Consider the following 22,784-nt stretch of genomic DNA (forward strand, 5'->3'; position numbering starts at 1 on the left):
AAACGCAGCTTTTAGAAGAAACGTGTTTCTACCTCGCTGAATCTAAACATGGATGCAACTTCCTAAAAGGAACCAACACACAGCAGATGAGTTTGTAAGAAGCGGGTTTTCTGCGTTTTAAACGCATTCTTACTGCTAACTCTTATAAGCGTCTCTGGGGCTGGAAATAACTGTTTCTTCATTTTCCAAAGAAAGCGTTTCTGAACTGCTGCAAACACACATCAGTTTAACTCTGGAAGTTGAATGCACACATTGACAACCATTCTGCTAGATAGCTCCGTTTTGGTTTTAGAGCAAGGTATTTCCCTCTACAGCCTGTTCTCACATCCACTCTGGAATGTCCAAACGCAGCTTTTAGAAGAAACGTGTTTCTACCTCGCTGAATCTAAACATGGATGCAACTTCCTAAAAGGCACGAACACACAGCAGATGAGTTTGTAAGAAGCGGGTTTTCTGCGTTTTGAACGCATTCTTACTGCTAACTCCTATAAGCGTCTCTAGGGCTGGAAATAACTGTTTCTTCATTCTCAAAGAAAGCGTTTCTGAACTGCTGCAAACACACAACAGGTTAACTCTGTAAGTTGAATGCACACATTGAAAACCATTCTGCTAGATAGCTCCGTTTTGGTTTTAGAGCAAGGTATTTCTCTTTACAGCCTGTTCTCCCATCCACTCTGGAATGTCCAAACCCAGCTTTTAGAAGAAACGTGTCTCTACCTCGCTGAATCTAAACATGGATGCAACTTCCTAAAAGGAACCAACACACAGCAGGTGAGTTTGTAAGAAGCGGGTTTTCTGCGTTTTAAACGCATTCTTACTGCTAACTCTTATAAGCGTCTATAGGGCTGGAAATAACTGTTTCTTCATTCTCAAAAGAAAGCGTTTCTGAACTGCTGCAAACACACATCAGTTTAACTCTGGAAGTTGAATACACACATTGACAACCATTCTGCTAGATAGCTCCGTTTTGGTTTTAGAGCAAGGTATTTCCCTCTACAGCCTGTTCTCCCATCCACTCTGGAATGTCCAAACCCAGCTTTTAGAAGAAACGTGTTTCTACCTCGCTGAATCTAAACATGGATTCAACTTCCTAAAAGGAACAAACACACAGCAGATGAGTTTGTAAGAAGCGGGTTTTCTGCGTTTTAAACGCATTCTTACTGCTAACTCTTATAAGCGTCTCTAGGGCTGGAAATAACTGTTTCTTCATTTTCCAAAGAAAGCGTTTCTGAACTGCTGCAAACACACATCAGTTTAACTCTGGAAGTAGAATATACAAATTGAAAACCATTCTGTTAGATAGCTCCGTTTTGGTTTTAGAGCAAGGTATTTCTCTTTACAGCCTGTTCTCCCATCCACTCTGGAATGTCCAAACGCAGCTTTTAGAAGAAACGTGTCTCTACCTCGCTGAATCTAAACACGGATGCAACTTCCTAAAAGGAACCAACACACAGCAGATGAGTTTGGAAGAAGCGGGTTTTCTGCGTTTTAAACGCATTCTTACTGCTAACTCTTATAAGCGTCTCTGGGGCTGGAAATAACTGTTTCTTCATTCTCCAAAGAAAGGGTTTCTGAACTGCTGCAAACACACATCAGTTTAACTCTGGAAGTTGAATTCACACATTGACAACCATTCAGCTAGATAGCTCCGTTTTGTTTTTAGAGCAAGGTATTTCCCTTTACAGCCTGTTCTCCCATCCACTCTGGAATGTCCAAACCCAGCTTTTAGAAGAAACGTGTTTCTACCTCGCTGAATCTACACATGGATTCAACTTCCCAAAAGGAACAAACACACAGCAGATGAGTTTGTAAGAAGCGGGTTTTCTGCGTTTTAAACGCATTCTTACTGCTAACTCTGATAAGCGTCTCTGGAGCTGGAAATAACTGTTTCTTCATTCTCCAAAGAAAGGGTTTCTGAAGTGCTGCAAACAAACATCAGTTTAACTCTGGAAGTTGAATGCACACATTGACAACCATTCTGCTAGATCGCTCCGTTTTGGTTTTAGAGCAAGGTATTTCTCTTTACAGCCTGTTCTCCCATCCACTCTGGAATGTCCAAACGCAGCTTTTAGAAGAAACGTGTTTCTACCTCGCTGAATCTAAACATGGATGCAACTTCCTAAAAGGAACCAACACCCAGCAGATGAGTTTGTAAGAAGCGGGTTTTCTGCGTTTTAAACGCATTCTTACTGCTAACTCTTATAAGCGTCTCTGGGGCTGGAAATAACTGTTTCTTCATTTTCCAAAGAAAAAGTTTCTGAACTGCTGCAAACACACCTCAGTTTAACTCTGGAAGTTGAATGCACACATTTACAACCATTCTGCTAGATAGCTCCGTTTTGGTTTTAGAGCAAGGTATTTCCCTCTACAGCCTGTTCTCCCATCCACTCTGGAATGTCCAAACGCAGCTTTTAGAAGAAACGTGTTTCTACCTCGCTGAATCTAAACATGGATTCAACTTCCTAAAAGGAACCAACACACAGCAGATGAGTTTGTAAGAAGCGGGTTTTCTGCGTTTTAAACGCATTCTTACTGCTAACTCTTATAAGCGTCTCTAGGGCTGGAAATATCTGTTTCTTCATTCTCCAAAGAAAGCGTTTCAGAACTGCTGCAAACACACATCAGTTTAACTCTGGAAGTAGAATACACAAATTGAAAACCATTCTGCTAGATAGCTCCGTTTTGGTTTTAGAGCAAGGTATTTCTCTTTACAGCCTGTTCTCCCATCCACTCTGGAATGTCCAAACTCAGCTTTTAGAAGAAACGGGTTTCTACCTCGCTGAATCTAAAAATGGATGCAACTTCCTAAAAGGAACCAACACACAGCAGATCAGTTTGTAAGAAGCGGGTTTTCTGTGTTTTAAATGAATTCTTACCGCTAACTCTTATAAGCGTCACTGGGGCTGAAAATAACTGTTTCTTCATTCTCCATAGAAAGGGTTTCTGAACTGCTGAAAACACACCTCAGTTTAACTCTGGAAGTTGAATGCACACATTGACAACCATTCTGCTAGATAGCTCCTTTTTTTTTTTAGAGCAAGGTATTTCTCTTTACAGCCTGTTCTCCCATCCACTCTGGAATGTCCAAACGTAGCTTTTAGAAGAAACGTGTCTCTACCTCGCTGAATCTAAACACGGATGCAACTTCCTAAAAGGATCCAACACACAGCAGATGAGTTTGGAAGAAGCGGGTTTTCTGCGTTTTAAACGCATTCTTACTGCTAACTCTTATAAGCGTCTCTGGGGCTGGAAATAACTGTTTCTTCATTTTCCAAAGAAAGCGTTTCTGAACTGCTGCAAACACACATCAGTTTAACTCTGGAAGTTGAATGCACACATTTACAACCATTCTGCTAGATAGCTCCGTTTTGGTTTTAGAGCAAGGTATTTCCCTCTACAGCCTGTTCTCCCATCCACTCTGGAATGTCCAAACGCAGCTTTTAGAAGAAACGTGTTTCTACCTCCCTGAATCTAAACATGGATGCAACTTCCTAAAAGGCACGAACACACAGCAGATGAGTTTGTAAGAAGCGGGTTTTCTGCGTTTTGAACGCATTCTTACTGCTAAGTCTTATAAGCGTCACTAGGGCTGGAAATAACTGTTTCTTCATTCTCCAAAGAAAGCGTTTCTGAACTGCTGCAAACACACATCAGTTTAACTCTGGAAGTTGAATGCACACATTGACAACCATTCTGCTAGATAGCTCCGTTTTGGTTTTAGAGCAAGGTATTTCTCTTTACAGCCTGTTCTCCCATCCACTCTGGAATGTCCAAACGCAGCTTTTAGAAGAAACGTGTTTCTACCTCGCTGAATCTAAACATGGATGCAACTTCCTAAAAGGAACCAACACACAGCAGATGAGTTTGTAAGAAGCGGGTTTTCTGCGTTTTAAACGCATTCTTACTTATAACTCTTATAAGCGTCTCTGGGGCTGGAAATAACTGTATCTTCATTTTCCAAAGAAAGCGTTTCTGAACTGCTGCAAACACACATCAGTTTAACTCTGGAAGTTGAATGCACACATTGACAACCATTCTGCTAGATAGCTCCGTTTTGGTTTTAGAGCAAGGTATTTCCCTCTACAGCCTGTTCTCCCATCCACTCTGGAATGTCCAAACGCAGCTTTTAGAAGAAACGTGTTTCTACCTCGCTGAATCTAAACATGGATGCAACTTCCTAAAAGGCACGAACACACAGCAGATGAGTTTGTAAGAAGCGGGTTTTCTGCGTTTTGAACGCATTCTTACTGCTAACTCTTATAAGCGTCTCTAGGGCTGGAAATAACTGTTTCTTCATTCTCAAAGAAAGCGTTTCTGAACTGCTGCAAACACACAACAGGTTAACTCTGTAAGTTGAATGCACACATTGAAAACCATTCTGCTAGATAGCTCCGTTTTGGTTTTAGAGCAAGGTATTTCTCTTTACAGCCTGTTCTCCCATCCACTCTGGAATGTCCAAACCCAGCTTTTAGAAGAAACGTGTCTCTACCTCGCTGAATCTAAACATGGATGCAACTTCCTAAAAGGAACGAACACACAGCAGGTGAGTTTGTAAGAAGCGGGTTTTCTGCGTTTTAAACGCATTCTTACTGCTAACTCTTATAAGCGTCTATAGGGCTGGAAATAACTGTTTCTTCATTTTCAAAAGAAAGCGTTTCTGAACTGCTGCAAACACACATCAGTTTAACTCTGGAAGTTGAATACACACATTGACAACCATTCTCCTAGATAGCTCCGTTTTGGTTTTAGAGCAAGGTATTTCCCTCTACAGCCTGTTCTCCAATCCACTCTGGAATGTCCAAACCCAGCTTTTAGAAGAAACGTGTTTCTACCTCGCTGAATCTAAACGTGGATTCAACTTCCTAAAAGGAACAAACACACAGCAGATGAATTTGTAAGAAGCGGGTTTTCTGCGTTTTAAACGCATTCTTACTGCTAACTCTTATAAGCTTCTCTAGGGCTGGAAATAACTGTTTCTTCATTTTCCAAAGAAAGCGTTTCTGAACTGCTGCAAACACACATCAGTTTAACTCTGGAAGTAGAATATACAAATTGAAAACCATTCTGTTAGATAGCTCCGTTTTGGTTTTAGAGCAAGGTATTTCTCTTTACAGCCTGTTCTCCCATCCACTCTGGAATGTCCAAACGCAGCTTTTAGAAGAAACGTGTCTCTACCTCGCTGAATCTAAACACGGATGCAACTTCCTAAAAGGAACCAACACACAGCAGATGAGTTTGGAAGAAGCGGGTTTTCTGCGTTTTAAACGCATTCTTACTGCTAACTCTTATAAGCGTCTCTGGGGCTGGAAATAACTGTTTCTTCATTCTCCAAAGAAAGGGTTTCTGAACTGCTGCAAACACACATCAGTTTAACTCTGGAATTTGAATTCACACTTTGACAACCATTCAGCTAGATAGCTCCGTTTTGTTTTTAGAGCAAGGTATTTCCCTTTACAGCCTGTTCTCCCATCCACTCTGGAATGTCCAAACCCAGCTTTTAGAAGAAACGTGTTTCTACCTCGCTGAATCTACACATGGATTCAACTTCCCAAAAGGAACAAACACACAGCAGATGAGTTTGTAAGAAGCGGGTTTTCTGCGTTTTAAACGCATTCTTACTGCTAACTCTGATAAGCGTCTCTGGAGCTGGAAATAACTGTTTCTTCATTCTCCAAAGAAAGGGTTTCTGAACTGCTGCAAACAAACATCAGTTTAACTCTGGAAGTTGAATGCACACATTGACAACCATTCTGCTAGATAGCTCCGTTTTGGTTTTAGAGCAAGGTATTTCTCTTTACAGCCTGTTCTCCCATCCACTCTGGAATGTCCAAACGCAGCTTTTAGAAGAAACGTGTCTCTACCTCGCTGAATCTAAACATGGATGCAACTTCCTAAAAGGAACCAACACACAGCAGATGAGTTTGTAAGAAGCGGGTTTTCTGCGTTTTAATCGCATTCTTACTGCTAACTCTTATAAGCGTCTATATGGCTGGAAATAACTGTTTCTTCATTCTCCAAAGAAAGGGTTTCTGAACTGCTGCAAACACACGTCAGTTTAACTCTGGAAGTTGAATAGACACATTGACAACCATTCTGCTAGATAGCTCCGTTTTGTTTTTAGAGAAAGGTATTTCCCTTTACAGCCTGTTCTCCCATCCACTCTGGAATGTCCAAACGCAGCTTTTAGAAGAAACGTGTTTCTACCTCGCTGAATCTAAACATGGATGCAACTTCCTAAAAGGCACCAACACACAGCAGATGAGTTTGTAAGAAGCGGGTTTTCTGCGTTTTGAACGCATTCTTACTGCTAACTCTTATAAGCGTCTCTAGGGCTGGAAATAACTGTTTCTTCATTCTCCAAAGAAAGCGTTTCTGAACTGCTGCAAACACACATCAGTTTAACTCTGGAAGTTGAATGCACACATTGACAACCATTCTGCTAGATAGCTCCGTTTTGGTTTTAGAGCAAGGTATTTCCCTCTACAGCCTGTTCTCCCATCCACTCTGGAATGTCCAAACGCAGCTTTTAGAAGAAACGTGTTTCTACCTCGCTGAATCTAAACATGGATGCAACTTCCTAAAAGGAACCAACACACAGCAGATCAGTTTGTAAGAAGCGGGTTTTCTGTGTTTTAAATGAATTCTTACCGCTAACTCTTATAACCGTCTCTGGGGCTGGAAATAACTGTTTCTTCATTCTCCAAAGAAAGCGTTTCTGAACTGCTGCAAACACACATCAGTTTAACTCTGGAAGTTGAATGCACACATTGACAACCATTCTGCTAGATAGCTCCGTTTTGGTTTTAGAGCAAGGTATTTCTCTTTACAGCCTGTTCTCCCATCCACTCTGGAATGTCCAAACGCAGCTTTTAGAAGAAACGTGTTTCTACCTCGCTGAATCTAAACATGGATGCAACTTCCTAAAAGGAACCAACACACAGCAGATGAGTTTGTAAGAAGCGGGTTTTCTGCGTTTTAAACGCATTCTTACTGCTAACTCTTATAAGCGTCTCTGGGGCTGGAAATAACTGTTTCTTCATTTTCCAAAGAAAGCGTTTCTGAACTGCTGCAAACACACATCAGTTTAACTCTGGAAGTTGAATGCACACATTGACAACCATTCTGCTAGATAGCTCCGTTTTGGTTTTAGAGCAAGGTATTTCCCTCTACAGCCTGTTCTCCCATCCACTCTGGAATGTCCAAACGCAGCTTTTAGAAGAAACGTGTTTCTACCTCGCTGAATCTAAACATGGATGCAACTTCCTAAAAGGCACGAACACACAGCAGATGAGTTTGTAAGAAGCGGGTTTTCTGCGTTTTGAACGCATTCTTACTGCTAACTCTTATAAGCGTCTCTAGGGCTGGAAATAACTGTTTCTTCATTCTCAAAGAAAGCGTTTCTGAACTGCTGCAAACACACAACAGGTTAACTCTGTAAGTTGAATGCACACATTGAAAACCATTCTGCTAGATAGCTCCGTTTTGGTTTTAGAGCAAGGTATTTCTCTTTACAGCCTGTTCTCCCATCCACTCTGGAATGTCCAAACCCAGCTTTTAGAAGAAACGTGTCTCTACCTCGCTGAATCTAAACATGGATGCAACTTCCTAAAAGGAACCAACACACAGCAGGTGAGTTTGTAAGAAGCGGGTTTTCTGCGTTTTAAACGCATTATTACTGCTAACTCTTATAAGCGTCTATAGGGCTGGAAATAACTGTTTCTTCATTCTCAAAAGAAAGCGTTTCTGAACTGCTGCAAACACACATCAGTTTAACTCTGGAAGTTGAATACACACATTGACAACCATTCTGCTAGATAGCTCCGTTTTGTTTTTAGAGCAAGGTATTTCCCTCTACAGCCTGTTCTCCCATCCACTCTGGAATGTCCAAACCCAGCTTTTAGAAGAAACGTGTTTCTACCTCGCTGAATCTACACATGGATTCAACTTCCCAAAAGGAACAAACACACAGCAGATGAGTTTGTAAGAAGCGGGTTTTCTGCGTTTTAAACGCATTCTTACTGCTAACTCTGATAAGCGTCTCTGGAGCTGGAAATAACTGTTTCTTCATTCTCCAAAGAAAGGGTTTCTTAACTGCTGCAAACACACATCAGTTTAACTCTGGAAGTTGAATGCACACATTGACAACCATTCTGCTAGATAGCTCCGTTTTGGTTTTAGAGCAAGGTATTTCTCTTTACAGCCTGTTCTCCCATCCACTCTGGAATGTCCAAACGCAGCTTTTAGAAGAAACGTGTTTCTACCTCGCTGAATCTAAACATGGATGCAACTTCCTAAAAGGAACCAACACACAGCAGATGAGTTTGTAAGAAGTGGGTTTTCTGCGTTTTAAACGCATTCTTACTGCTAACTCTTATAACCGTCTCTGGGGCTGGAAATAACTGTTTCTTCATTTTCCAAAGAAAGCGTTTCTGAACTGCTGCAAACACACATCAGTTTAACTCTGGAAGTTGAATGCACACATTGACAACCATTCTGCTAGATAGCTCCGTTTTGGTTTTAGAGCAAGGTATTTCCCTCTACAGCCTGTTCTCCCATCCACTCTGGAATGTCCAAACGCAGCTTTTAGAAGAAACGTGTCTCTACCTCGCTGAATCTAAACATGGATGCAACTTCCTAAAAGGCACGAACACACAGCAGATGAGTTTGTAAGAAGCGGGTTTTCTGCGTTTTGAATGCATTCTTACTGCTAACTCTTATAAGCGTCTCTAGGGCTGGAAATAACTGTTTCTTCATTCTCAAAGAAAGCGTTTCTGAACTGCTGCAAACACACAACAGGTTAACTCTGTAAGTTGAATGCACACATTGAAAACCATTCTGCTAGATAGCTCCGTTTTGATTTTAGATCAAGGTATTTCTCTTTACAGCCTGTTCTCCCATCCACTCTGGAATGTCCAAACCCAGCTTTTAGAAGAAACGTGTCTCTACCTCGCTGAATCTAAACATGGATGCAACTTCCTAAAAGGAACCAACACACAGCAGGTGAGTTTGTAAGAAGCGGGTTTTCTGCGTTTTAAACGCATTCTTACTGCTAACTCTTATAAGCGTCTATAGGGCTGGAAATAACTGTTTCTTCATTCTCAAAAGAAAGGGTTTCTGAACTGCTGCAAACACACATCAGTTTAACTCTGGAAGTTGAATACACACATTGACAACCATTCTGCTAGATAGCTCCGTTTTGGTTTTAGAGCAAGGTATTTCCCTCTACAGCCTGTTCTCCCATCCACTCTGGAATGTCCAAACCCAGCTTTTAGAAGAAACGTGTTTCTACCTCGCTGAATCTAAACATGGATTCAACTTCCTAAAAGGAACAAACACACAGCAGATGAGTTTGTAAGAAGCGGGTTTTCTGCGTTTTAAACGCATTCTTACTGCTAACTCTTATAAGCGTCTCTAGGGCTGGAAATAACTGTTTCTTCATTTTCCAAAGAAAGCGTTTCTGAACTGCTGCAAACACACATCAGTTTAACTCTGGAAGTAGAATATACAAATTGAAAACCATTCTGTTAGATAGCTCCGTTTTGGTTTTAGAGCAAGGTATTTCTCTTTACAGCCTGTTCTCCCATCCACTCTGGAATGTCCAAACGCAGCTTTTAGAAGAAACGTGTCTCTACCTCGCTGAATCTAAACACGGATGCAACTTCCTAAAAGGAACCAACACACAGCAGATGAGTTTGGAAGAAGCGGGTTTTCTGCGTTTTAAACGCATTCTTACTGCTAACTCTTATAAGCGTCTCTGGGGCTGGAAATAACTGTTTCTTCATTCTCCAAAGAAAGGGTTTCTGAACTGCTGCAAACACACATCAGTTTAACTCTGGAAGTTGAATGCACACATTTACAACCATTCTGCTAGATAGCTCCGTGTTGGTTTTAGAGCAAGGTATTTCCCTTTACAGCCTGTTCTCCCATCCACTCTGGAATGTCCAAACCCAGCTTTTAGAAGAAACGTGTTTCTACCTCGCTGAATCTACACATGGATTCAACTTCCCAAAAGGAACAAACACACAGCAGATGAGTTTGTAAGAAGCGGGTTTTCTGCGTTTTAAACGCATTCTTACTGCTAACTCTGATAAGCGTCTCTGGAGCTGGAAATAACTGTTTCTTCATTCTCCAAAGAAAGGGTTTCTGAACTGCTGCAAACACACATCAGTTTAACTCTGGAAGTTGAATGCACACATTGACAACCATTCTGCTAGATAGCTCCGTTTTGGTTTTAGAGCAAGGTACTTCTCTTTACAGCCTGTTCTCCCATCCACTCTGGAATGTCCAAACGCAGCTTTTAGAAGAAACGGGTTTCTACCTCGCTGAATCTAAACATGGATGCAACTTCCTAAAAGGAACCAACACACAGCAGATCAGTTTGTAAGAAGCGGGTTTTCTGTGTTTTAAATGAATTCTTACCGCTAACTCTTATAAGCGTCACTGGGGCTGAAAATAACTGTTTCTTCATTCTCCAAAGAAAGGGTTTCTGAACTGCTGCAAACACACCTCAGTTTAACTCTGGAAGTTGAATGCACACATTGACAACCATTCTGCTAGATAGCTCCTTTTTTGTTTTAGAGCAAGGTATTTCTCTTTACAGCCTGTTCTCCCATCCACTCTGGAATGTCCAAACGCAGCTTTTAGAAGAAACGTGTCTCTACCTCGCTGAATCTAAACACGGATGCAACTTCCTAAAAGGAACCAACACACAGCAGATGAGTTTGGAAGAAGCGGGTTTTCTGCGTTTTAAACGCATTCTTACTGCTAACTCTTATAAGCGTCTCTGGGGCTGGAAATAACTGTTTCTTCATTTTCCAAAGAAAGCGTTTCTGAACTGCTGCAAACACACATCAGTTTAACTCTGGAAGTTGAATGCACACATTTACAACCATTCTGCTAGATAGCTCCGTTTTGGTTTTAGAGCAAGGTATTTCCCTCTACATCCTGTTCTCCCATCCACTCTGGAATGTCCAAACGCAGCTTTTAGAAGAAACGTGTTTCTACCTCGCTGAATCTAAACATGGATGCAACTTCCTAAAAGGCACGAACACACAGCAGATGAGTTTGTAAGAAGCGGGTTTTCTGCGTTTTGAACGCATTCTTACTGCTAAGTCTTATAAGCGTCACTAGGGCTGGAAATAACTGTTTCTTCATTCTCCAAAGAAAGCGTTTCTGAACTGCTGCAACACACATCAGTTTAACTCTGGAAGTTGAATGCACACATTGACAACCATTCTGCTAGATAGCTCCGTTTTGGTTTTAGAGCAAGGTATTTCTCTTTACAGCCTGTTCTCCCATCCACTCTGGAATGTCCAAACGCAGCTTTTAGAAGAAACGTGTTTCTACCTCGCTGAATCTAAACATGGATGCAACTTCCTAAAAGGAACCAACACACAGCAGATGAGTTTGTAAGAAGTGGGTTTTCTGCGTTTTAAACGCATTTTTACTGCTAACTCTTATAAGCGTCTCTGGGGCTGGAAATAACTGTTTCTTCATTTTCCAAAGAAAGCGTTTCTGAACTGCTGCAAACACACATCAGTTTAACTCTGGAAGTTGAATGCACACATTGACAACCATTCTGCTAGATAGCTCCGTTTTGGTTTTAGAGCAAGGTATTTCCCTCTACAGCCTGTTCTCCCATCCACTCTGGAATGTCCAAACGCAGCTTTTAGAAGAAACGTGTTTCTACCTCGCTGAATCTAAACATGGATGCAACTTCCTAAAAGGCACGAACACACAGCAGATGAGTTTGTAAGAAGCGGGTTTTCTGCGTTTTGAATGCATTCTTACTGCTAACTCTTATAAGCGTCTCTAGGGCTGGAAATAACTGTTTCTTCATTCTCAAAGAAAGCGTTTCTGAACTGCTGCAAACACACAACAGGTTAACTCTGTAAGTTGAATGCTCACATTGAAAACCATTCTGCTAGATAGCTCCGTTTTGATTTTAGATCAAGGTATTTCTCTTTACAGCCTGTTCTCCCATCCACTCTGGAATGTCCAAACCCAGCTTTTAGAAGAAACGTGTCTCTACCTCGCTGAATCTAAACATGGATGCAACTTCCTAAAAGGAACCAACACACAGCAGGTGAGTTTGTAAGAAGCGGGTTTTCTGCGTTTTAAACGCATTCTTACTGCTAACTCTTATAAGCGTCTATAGGGCTGGAAATAACTGTTTCTTCATTCTCAAAAGAAAGGGTTTCTGAACTGCTGCAAACACACATCAGTTTAACTCTGGAAGTTGAATACACACATTGACAACCATTCTGCTAGATAACTCCGTTTTGGTTTTAGAGCAAGGTATTTCCCTCTACAGCCTGTTCTCCCATCCACTCTGGAATGTCCAAACCCAGCTTTTAGAAGAAACGTGTTTCTACCTCGCTGAATCTAAACACGGATGCAACTTCCTAAAAGGAACCAACACACAGCAGATGAGTTTGTAAGAAGCGGGTTTTCTGCGTTTTAAACGCATTCTTACTGCTAACTCTTATAAGCGTCTCTGGGGCTGGAAATAACTGTTTCTTCATTCTCCAAAGAAAGGGTTTCTGAACTGCTGCAAACACACATCAGTTTAACTCTGGAAGTTGAATGCACACATTTACAACCATTCTGCTAGATAGCTCCGTGTTGGTTTTAGAGCAAGGTATTTCCCTTTACAGCCTGTTCTCCCATCCACTCTGGAATGTCCAAACCCAGCTTTTAGAAGAAACGTGTTTCTACCTCGCTGAATCTACACATGGATTCAACTTCCCAAAAGGAACAAACACACAGCAGATGAGTTTGTAAGAAGCGGGTTTTCTGCGTTTTAAACGCATTCTTACTGCTAACTCTGATAAGCGTCTCTGGAGCTGGAAATAACTGTTTCTTCATTCTCCAAAGAAAGGGTTTCTGAACTGCTGCAAACACACATCAGTTTAACTCTGGAAGTTGAATGCACACATTGACAACCATTCTGCTAGATAGCTCCGTTTTGGTTTTAGAGCAAGGTACTTCTCTTTACAGCCTGTTCTCCCATCCACTCTGGAATGTCCAAACGCAGCTTTTAGAAGAAACGTGTTTCTACCTCTCTGAATCTAAACATGGATGCAACTTCCTAAAAGGAACCAACACACAGCAGATGAGTTTGTAAGAAGCGGGTTTTCTGCGTTTTAAAAGCATTCTTACTGCTAACTCTTATAAGCGTCTCTGGGGCTGGAAATAACTGTTTCTTCATTTTCCAAAGAAAAAGTTTCTGAACTGCTGCAAACACACATCAGTTTAACTCTGGAAGTTGAATGCACACATTTACAACCATTCTGCTAGATAGCTCCGTTTTGGTTTTAGAGCAAGGTATTTCCCTCTACAGCCTGTTCTCCCATCCACTCTGGAATGTCCAAACGCAGCTTTTAGAAGAAACGTGTTTCTACCTCGCTGAATCTAAACATGGATTCAACTTCCTAAAAGGAACCAACACACAGCAGATGAGTTTGTAAGAAGCGGGTTTTCTGCGTTTTAAACGCATTCTTACTGCTAACTCTTATAAGCGTCTCTAGGGCTGGAAATATCTGTTTCTTCATTCTCCAAAGAAAGCGTTTCAGAACTGCTGCAAACACACATCAGTTTAACTCTGGAAGTAGAATACACAAATTGAAAACCATTCTGCTAGATAGCTCCGTTTTGGTTTTAGAGCAAGGTATTTCTCTTTACAGCCTGTTCTCCCATCCACTCTGGAATGTCCAAACGCAGCTTTTAGAAGAAACGGGTTTCTACCTCGCTGAATCTAAACATGGATGCAACTTCCTAAAAGGAACCAACACACAGCAGATCAGTTTGTAAGAAGCGGGTTTTCTGTGTTTTAAATGAATTCTTACCGCTAACTCTTATAAGCGTCACTGGGGCTGAAAATAACTGTTTCTTCATTCTCCAAAGAAAGGGTTTCTGAACTGCTGCAAACACACCTCAGTTTAACTCTGGAAGTTGAATGCACACATTGACAACCATTCTGCTAGATAGCTCCTTTTTTGTTTTAGAGCAAGGTATTTCTCTTTACAGCCTGTTCTCCCATCCACTCTGGAATGTCCAAACGCAGCTTTTAGAAGAAACGTGTCTCTACCTCGCTGAATCTAAACACGGATGCAACTTCCTAAAAGGAACCAACACACAGCAGATGAGTTTGGAAGAAGCGGGTTTTCTGCGTTTTAAACGCATTCTTACTGCTAACTCTTATAAGCGTCTCTGGGGCTGGAAATAACTGTTTCTTCATTCTCCAAAGAAAGGGTTTCTGAACTGCTGCTAACACACATCAGTTTAACCCTGGAAGTTGAATGCACACATTTACAACCATTCTGCTAGATAGCTCCGTGTTGGTTTTAGAGCAAGGTATTTCCCTTTACAGCCTGTTCTCCCATCCACTCTGGAATGTCCAAACCCAGCTTTTAGAAGAAACGTGTTTCTACCTCGCTGAATCTACACATGGATTCAACTTCCCAAAAGGAACAAACACACAGCAGATGAGTTTGTAAGAAGCGGGTTTTCTGCGTTTTAAACGCATTCTTACTGCTAACTCTGATAAGCGTCTCTGGAGCTGGAAATAACTGTTTCTTCATTCTCCAAAGAAAGGGTTTCTGAACTGCTGCAAACACACATCAGTTTAACTCTGGAAGTTGAATGCACACATTGACAACCATTCTGCTAGATAGCTCCGTTTTGGTTTTAGAGCAAGGTACTTCTCTTTACAGCCTGTTCTCCCATCCACTCTGGAATGTCTAAACGCAGCTTTTAGAAGAAACGTGTTTCTACCTCGCTGAATATAAACATGGATGCAACTTCCTAAAAGGAACCAACACACAGCAGATGAGTTTGTAAGAAGCGGGTTTTCTGCGTTTTAAACGCATTCTTACTGCTAACTCTTATAAGCGTCTCTGGGGCTGGAAATAACTGTTTCTTCATTTTCCAAAGAAAAAGTTTCTGAACTGCTGCAAACACACATCAGTTTAACTCTGGAAGTTGAATGCACACATTTACAACCATTCTGCTAGATAGCTCCGTTTTTGGTTTTAGAGCAAGGTATTTCCCTCTACAGCCTGTTCTCCCATCCACTCTGGAATGTCCAAACGCAGCTTTTAGAAGAAACGTGTTTCTACCTCGCTGAATCTAAACATGGATTCAACTTCCTAAAAGGAACCAACACACAGCAGATGAGTTTGTAAGAAGCGGGTTTTCTGCGTTTTAAACGCATTCTTACTGCTAACTCTTATAAGCGTCTCTAGGGCTGGAAATATCTGTTTCTTCATTCTCCAAAGAAAGCGTTTCAGAACTGCTGCAAACACACATCAGTTTAACTCTGGAAGTAGAATACACAAATTGAAAACCATTCTGCTAGATAGCTCCGTTTTGGTTTTAGAGCAAGGTATTTCTCTTTACAGCCTGTTCTCCCATCCACTCTGGAATGTCCAAACGCAGCTTTTAGAAGAAACGGGTTTCTACCTCGCTGAATCTAAACATGGATGCAACTTCCTAAAAGGAACCAACACACAGCAGATCAGTTTGTAAGAAGCGGGTTTTCTGTGTTTTAAATGAATTCTTACCGCTAACTCTTATAAGCGTCACTGGGGCTGAAAATAACTGTTTCTTCATTCTCCAAAGAAAGGGTTTCTGAACTGCTGCAAACACACCTCAGTTTAACTCTGGAAGTTGAATGCACACATTGACAACCATTCTGCTAGATAGCTCCTTTTTTGTTTTAGAGCAAGGTATTTCTCTTTACAGCCTGTTCTCCCATCCACTCTGGAATGTCCAAACGCAGCTTTTAGAAGAAACGTGTCTCTACCTCGCTGAATCTAAACACGGATGCAACTTCCTAAAAGGAACCAACACACAGCAGATGAGTTTGGAAGAAGCGGGTTTTCTGCGTTTTAAACGCATTCTTACTGCTAACTCTTATAAGCGTCTCTGGGGCTGGAAATAACTGTTTCTTCATTTTCCAAAGAAAGCGTTTCTGAACTGCTGCAAACACACATCAGTTTAACTCTGGAAGTTGAATGCACACATTTACAACCATTCTGCTAGATAGCTCCGTTTTGGTTTTAGAGCAAGGTATTTCCCTCTACATCCTGTTCTCCCATCCACTCTGGAATGTCCAAACGCAGCTTTTAGAAGAAACGTGTTTCTACCTCGCTGAATCTAAACATGGATGCAACTTCCTAAAAGGCACGAACACACAGCAGATGAGTTTGTAAGAAGCGGGTTTTCTGCGTTTTGAACGCATTCTTACTGCTAAGTCTTATAAGCGTCACTAGGGCTGGAAATAACTGTTTCTTCATTCTCCAAAGAAAGCGTTTCTGAACTGCTGCAAACACACATCAGTTTAACTCTGGAAGTTGAATGCACACATTGACAACCATTCTGCTAGATAGCTCCGTTTTGGTTTTAGAGCAATGTATTTCTCTTTACAGCCTGTTCTCCCATCCACTCTGGAATGTCCAAACGCAGCTTTTAGAAGAAACGTGTTTCTACCTCGCTGAATCTAAACATGGATGCAACTTCCTAAAAGGAACCAACACACAGCAGATGAGTTTGTAAGAAGCGGGTTTTCTGCGTTTTAAACGCATTCTTACTGCTAACTCTTATAAGCGTCTCTGGGGCTGGAAATAACTGTTTCTTCATTTTCCAAAGAAAGCGTTTTTGAACTACTGCAAACACACATCAGTTTAACTCTGGAAGTTGAATGCACACATTGACAACCATTCTGCTAGATAGCTCCGTTTTGGTTTTAGAGCAAGGTATTTCCCTCTACAGCCTGTTCTCCCATCCACTCTGGAATGTCCAAACGCAGCTTTTAGAAGAAACGTGTTTCTACCTCGCTGAATATAAACATGGATGCAACTTCCTAAAAGGCACGAACACACAGCAGATGAGTTTGTAAGAAGCGGGTTTTCTGCGTTTTGAACGCATTCTTACTGCTAACTCTTATAAGCGTCTCTAGGGCTGGAAATAACTGTTTCTTCATTCTCAAAGAAAGCGTTTCTGAACTGCTGCAAACACACAACAGGTTACCTCTGTAAGTTGAATGCACACATTGAAAACCATTCTGCTAGATAGCTCCGTTTTGGTTTTAGAGCAAGGTATTTCTCTTTACAGCCTGTTCTCCCATCCACTCTGGAATGTCCAAACCCAGCTTTTAGAAGAAACGTGTCTCTACCTCGCTGAATCTAAACATGGATGCAACTTCCTAAAAGGAACCAACACACAGCAGGTGAGTTTGTAAGAAGCGGGTTTTCTGCGTTTTAAACGCATTCTTACTGCTAACTCTTATAAGCGTCTATAGGGCTGGAAATAACTGTTTCTTCATTCTCAAAAGAAAGCGTTTCTGAACTGCTGCAAACACACATCAGTTTAACTCTGGAAGTTGAATACACACATTGACAACCATTCTCCTAGATAGCTCCGTTTTGGTTTTAGAGCAAGGTATTTCCCTCTACAGCCTGTTCTCCCATCCACTCTGGAATGTCCAAACCCAGCTTTTAGAAGAAACGTGTTTCTACCTCGCTGAATCTAAACATGGATTCAACTTCCTAAAAGGAACAAACACACAGCAGATGAATTTGTAAGAAGCGGGTTTTCTGCGTTTTAAACGCATTCTTACTGCTAACTCTTATAAGCGTCTCTAGGGCTGGAAATAACTGTTTCTTCATTTTCCAAAGAAAGCGTTTCTGAACTGCTGCAAACACACATCAGTTTAACTCTGGAAGTAGAATATACAAATTGAAAACCATTCTGTTAGATAGCTCCGTTTTGGTTTTAGAGCAAGGTATTTCTCTTTACAGCCTGTTCTCCCTTCCACTCTGGAATGTCCAAACGCAGCTTTTAGAAGAAACGTGTCTCTACCTCGCTGAATCTAAACACGGATGCAACTTCCTAAAAGGAACCAACACACAGCAGATGAGTTTGGAAGAAGCGGGTTTTCTGCGTTTTGAACGCATTCTTACTGCTAACTCTTATAAGCGTCTCTGGGGCTGGAAATAACTGTTTCTTCATTCTCCAAAGAAAGGGTTTCTGAACTGCTGCAAACACACATCAGTTTAACTCTGGAAGTTGAATTCACACATTGACAACCATTCAGCTAGATAGCTCCGTTTTGTTTTTAGAGCAAGGTATTTCTCTTTACAGCCTGTTCTCCCATCCACTCTGGAATGTCCAAACGCAGCTTTTAGAAGAAACGTGTTTCTACCTCGCTGAATCTAAACATGGATGCAACTTCCTAAAAGGAACCAACACACAGCAGATCAGTTTGTAAGAAGCGGGTTTTCTGTGTTTTAAATGAATTCTTACCGCTAACTCTTATAAGCGTCTCTGGGGCTGGAAATAACTGTTTCTTCATTCTCCAAAGAAAGGGTTTCTGAACTGCTGCAAACACACATCAGTTTAACTCTGGAAGTTGAATGCACACATTGACAACCATTCTGCTAGATAGCTCCGATTTGTTTTTAGAGCAAGGTATTTCTCTTTACAGCCTGTTCTCCCATCCACTCTGGAATGTCCAAACGCAGCTTTTAGAAGAAACGTGTTTCTACCTCGCTGAATCTAAACATGGATGCAACTTCCTAAAAGGAACCAACACACAGCAGATGAGTTTGTAAGAAGCGGGTTTTCTGCGTTTTAAACGCATTCTTACTGCTAACTGTTATAAGCGTCTCTGGGGCTGGAAATAACTGTTTCTTCATTTTCCAAAGAAAAAGTTTCTGAACTGCTGCAAACACACATCAGTTTAACTCTGGAAGTTGAATGCACACATTTACAACCATTCTGCTAGATAGCTCCGTTTTGGTTTTAGAGCAAGGTATTTCCCACTACAGCCTGTTCTCCCATCCACTCTGGAATGTCCAAACGCAGCTTTTAGAAGAAACGTGTTTCTACCTCGCTGAATCTAAACATGGATGCAACTTCCTAAAAGGCACGAACACACAGCAGATGAATTTGTAAGAAGCGGGTTTTCTGCGTTTTTAACGCATTCTTACTGCTAACTCTTATAAGCGTCTATATGGCTGGAAATTACTGTTTCTTCATTCTCCAAAGAAAGGGTTTCTGAACTGCTGCAAACACACATCAGTTTAACTCTGGAAGTTGAATGCACACATTGACAACCATTCTGCTAGATAGCTCCGTTTTGGTTTTAGAGCAAGGTATTTCCCTCTACAGCCTGTTCTCCCATCCACTCTGGAATGTCCAAACGCAGCTTTTAGAAGAAACGTGTTTCTACCTCGCTGAATCTAAACATGGATTCAACTTCCTAAAAGGAACAAACACACAGCAGATGAGTTTGTAAGAAGAGGGTTTTCTGCGTTTTAAACGCATTCTTACTGCTAACTCTTATAAGCGTCTCTGGGGCTGGAAATACCTGTTTCTTCATTCTCAAAGAAAGGGTTTCTGAACTGCTGCAAACACACAACAGGTTAACTCTGTAAGTTGAATGCACACATTGACAACCATTCTGCTAGATAGCTCCGTTTTGGTTTTAGAGCAAGGTATTTCTCTTTACAGCCTGTTCTCCCATCCACTCTGGATTGTCCAAACGCAGCTTTTAGAAGAAACGTGTTTCTACCTCGCTGAATCTAAACATGGATGCAACTTCCTAAATGGAACCAACACACAGCAGATGAGTTTGTAAGAAGCGGGTTTTCTGCGTTTTAAACGCATTCTTACTGCTAACTCTTATAAGCGTCCCTAGGGCTGGAAATAACTGTTTCTTCATTCTCCAAAGAAAGCGTTTCTGAACTGCTGCAAACACACAACAGGTTAACTCTGTAAGTTGAATGCACACAATGACAACCATTCTGCTAGATAGCTCTGTTTTGGTTTTAGAGCAAGGTATTTCTCTTTACAGCCTGTTCTCCCATCCACTCTGGAATGTCCAAACACAGCTTTTAGAAGAAACGTGTCTCTACCTCGCTGAATCTAAACATGGATTCAACTTCCTAAAAGGAACCAACACACAGCAGGTGAGTTTGTAAGAAGCGGGTTTTCTGCGTTTTAAACGCATTCTTACTGCTAACTCTTACAAGCGTCTATAGGGCTGGAAATAACTGTTTCTTCATTCTCCAAAGAAAGCGTTTCTGAACTGCTGCAAACACACATCAGTTTAACTCTGGAAGTAGAATACACAAATTGAAAACCATTCTGCTAGATAGCTCCGTTTTGGTTTTAGAGCAAGGTATTTCTCTTTACAGCCTGTTCTCCCATCCACTCTGGAATGTCCAAACGCAGCTTTTAGAAGAAACGTGTTTCTACCTCGCTGAATCTAAACATGGATGCAACTTCCTAAAAGGAACCAACACACAGCAGATCAGTTTGTAAGAAGCGGGTTTTCTGTGTTTTAAATGAATTCTTACCGCTAACTCTTATAAGCGTCTCTGGGGATGGAAATAACTGTTTCTTCATTCTCCAAAGAAAGGGTTTCTGAACTGCTGCAAACACACATCAGTTTAACTCTGGAAGTTGAATGCACACATTGAAAACCATTCTGCTAGATAGCTCCGTTTTGTTTTTAGAGCAAGGTATTTCCCTTTACAGCCTGTTCTCCCATCCACTCTGGAATGTCCAAACGCAGCTTTTAGAAGAAACGTGTTTCTACCTCGCTGAATCCAAACATGGATTCAACTTCCCAAAAGGAACAAACACACAGCAGATGAGTTTGTAAGAAGCGGGTTTTCTGCGTTTTAAACGCATTCTTACAGCTAACTCTGATAAGCCTCTCTGGAGCTGGAAATAACTGTTTCTTCATTCTCCAAAGAAAGGGTTTCTGAACTGCTGCAAACACACATCAGTTTAACTCTGGAAGTTGAATGCACACATTGACAACCATTCTGCTAGATAGCTCCGTTTTGGTTTTAGAGCAAGGTATTTCTCTTTACAGCCTGTTCTCCCATCCACTCTGGAATGTCCAAACGCAGCTTTTAGAAGAAACGTGTTTCTACCTCGCTGAATCTAAACATAAATGCAACTTCCTAAAAGGAACCAACACAGAGCAGATGAGTTTGTAAGAAGCGGGTTTTCTGCGTTTTAAACGCATTCTTACTGCTAACTCTTATAAGCGTCTATATGGCTGGAAATAACTGTTTCTTCATTCTCCAAAGAAAGGGTTTCTGAACTGCTGCAAACACACAACAGGTTAACTCTGTAAGTTGAATGCACACATTGACAACCATTCTGCTAGATAGCTCCGTTTTGGTTTTAGAGCAAGGTATTTCCCTCTACAGCCTGTTCTCCCATCCACTCTGGAATGTCCAAACGCAGCTTTTAGAAGAAACGTGTTTCTACCTCGCTGAATCTAAACATGGATTCAACTTCCTAAAAGGAACAAACACACAGCAGATGAGTTTGTAAGAAGAGGGTTTTCTGCGTTTTAAACGCATTCTTACTGCTAACTCTTATAAGCGTCTCTGGGGCTGGAAATACCTGTTTCTTCATTCTCAAAGAAAGGGTTTCTGAACTGCTGCAAACACACAACAGGTTAACTCTGTAAGTTGAATGCACACATTGACAACCATTCTGCTAGATAGCTCCGTTTTGGTTTTAGAGCAAGGTATTTCTCTTTACAGCCTGTTCTCCCATCCACTCAGGATTGTCCAAACGCAGCTTTTAGAAGAAACGTGTTTCTACCTCGCTGAATCTAAACATGGATGCAACTTCCTAAATGGAACCAACACACAGCAGATGAGTTTGTAAGAAGCGGGTTTTCTGCGTTTTAAACGCATTCTTACTGCTAACTCTTATAAGCGTCCCTAGGGCTGGAAATAACTGTTTCTTCATTCTCCAAAGAAATCGTTTCTGAACTGCTGCAAACACACAACAGGTTAACTCTGTAAGTTGAATGCACACAATGACAACCATTCTGCTAGATAACTCTGTTTTGGTTTTAGAGCAAGGTATTTCTCTTTACAGCCTGTTCTCCCATCCACTCTGGAATGTCCAAACACAGCTTTTAGAAGAAACGTGTCTCTACCTCGCTGAATCTAAACATGGATTCAACTTCCTAAAAGGAACCAACACACAGCAGGTGAGTTTGTAAGAAGCGGGTTTTCTGCGTTTTAAACGCATTCTTACTGCTAACTCTTACAAGCGTCTATAGGGCTGGAAATAACTGTTTCTTCATTCTCCAAAGAAAGCGTTTCTGAACTGCTGCAAACACACATCAGTTTAACTCTGGAAGTAGAATACACAAATTGAAAACCATTCTGCTAGATAGCTCCGTTTTGGTTTTAGAGCAAGGTATTTCTCTTTACAGCCTGTTCTCCCATCCACTCTGGAATGTCCAAACGCAGCTTTTAGAAGAAACGTGTTTCTACCTCGCTGAATCTAAACATGGATGCACCTTCCTAAAAGGAACCAACACACAGCAGATCAGTTTGTAAGAAGCGGGTTTTCTGTGTTTTAAATGAATTCTTACCGCTAACTCTTATAAGCGTCTCTGGGGATGGAAATAACTGTTTCTTCATTCTCCAAAGAAAGGGTTTCTGAACTGCTGCAAACACACATCAGTTTAACTCTGGAAGTTGAATGCACACATTGACAACCATTCTGCTAGATAGCTCCGTTTTGTTTTTAGAGCAAGGTATTTCCCTTTACAGCCTGTTCTCCCATCCACTCTGGAATGTCCAAACGCAGCTTTTAGAAGAAACGTGTTTCTACCTCGCTGAATCCAAACATGGATTCAACTTCCCAAAAGGAACAAACACACAGCAGATGAGTTTGTAAGAAGCGGGTTTTCTGCGTTTTAAACGCATTCTTACTGCTAACTCTGATAAGCGTCT

This window comes from Saimiri boliviensis, chromosome 13, assembly GCF_048565385.1.
Source record: "Saimiri boliviensis isolate mSaiBol1 chromosome 13, mSaiBol1.pri, whole genome shotgun sequence".
NCBI lineage: Eukaryota > Metazoa > Chordata > Mammalia > Primates > Cebidae > Saimiri > Saimiri boliviensis.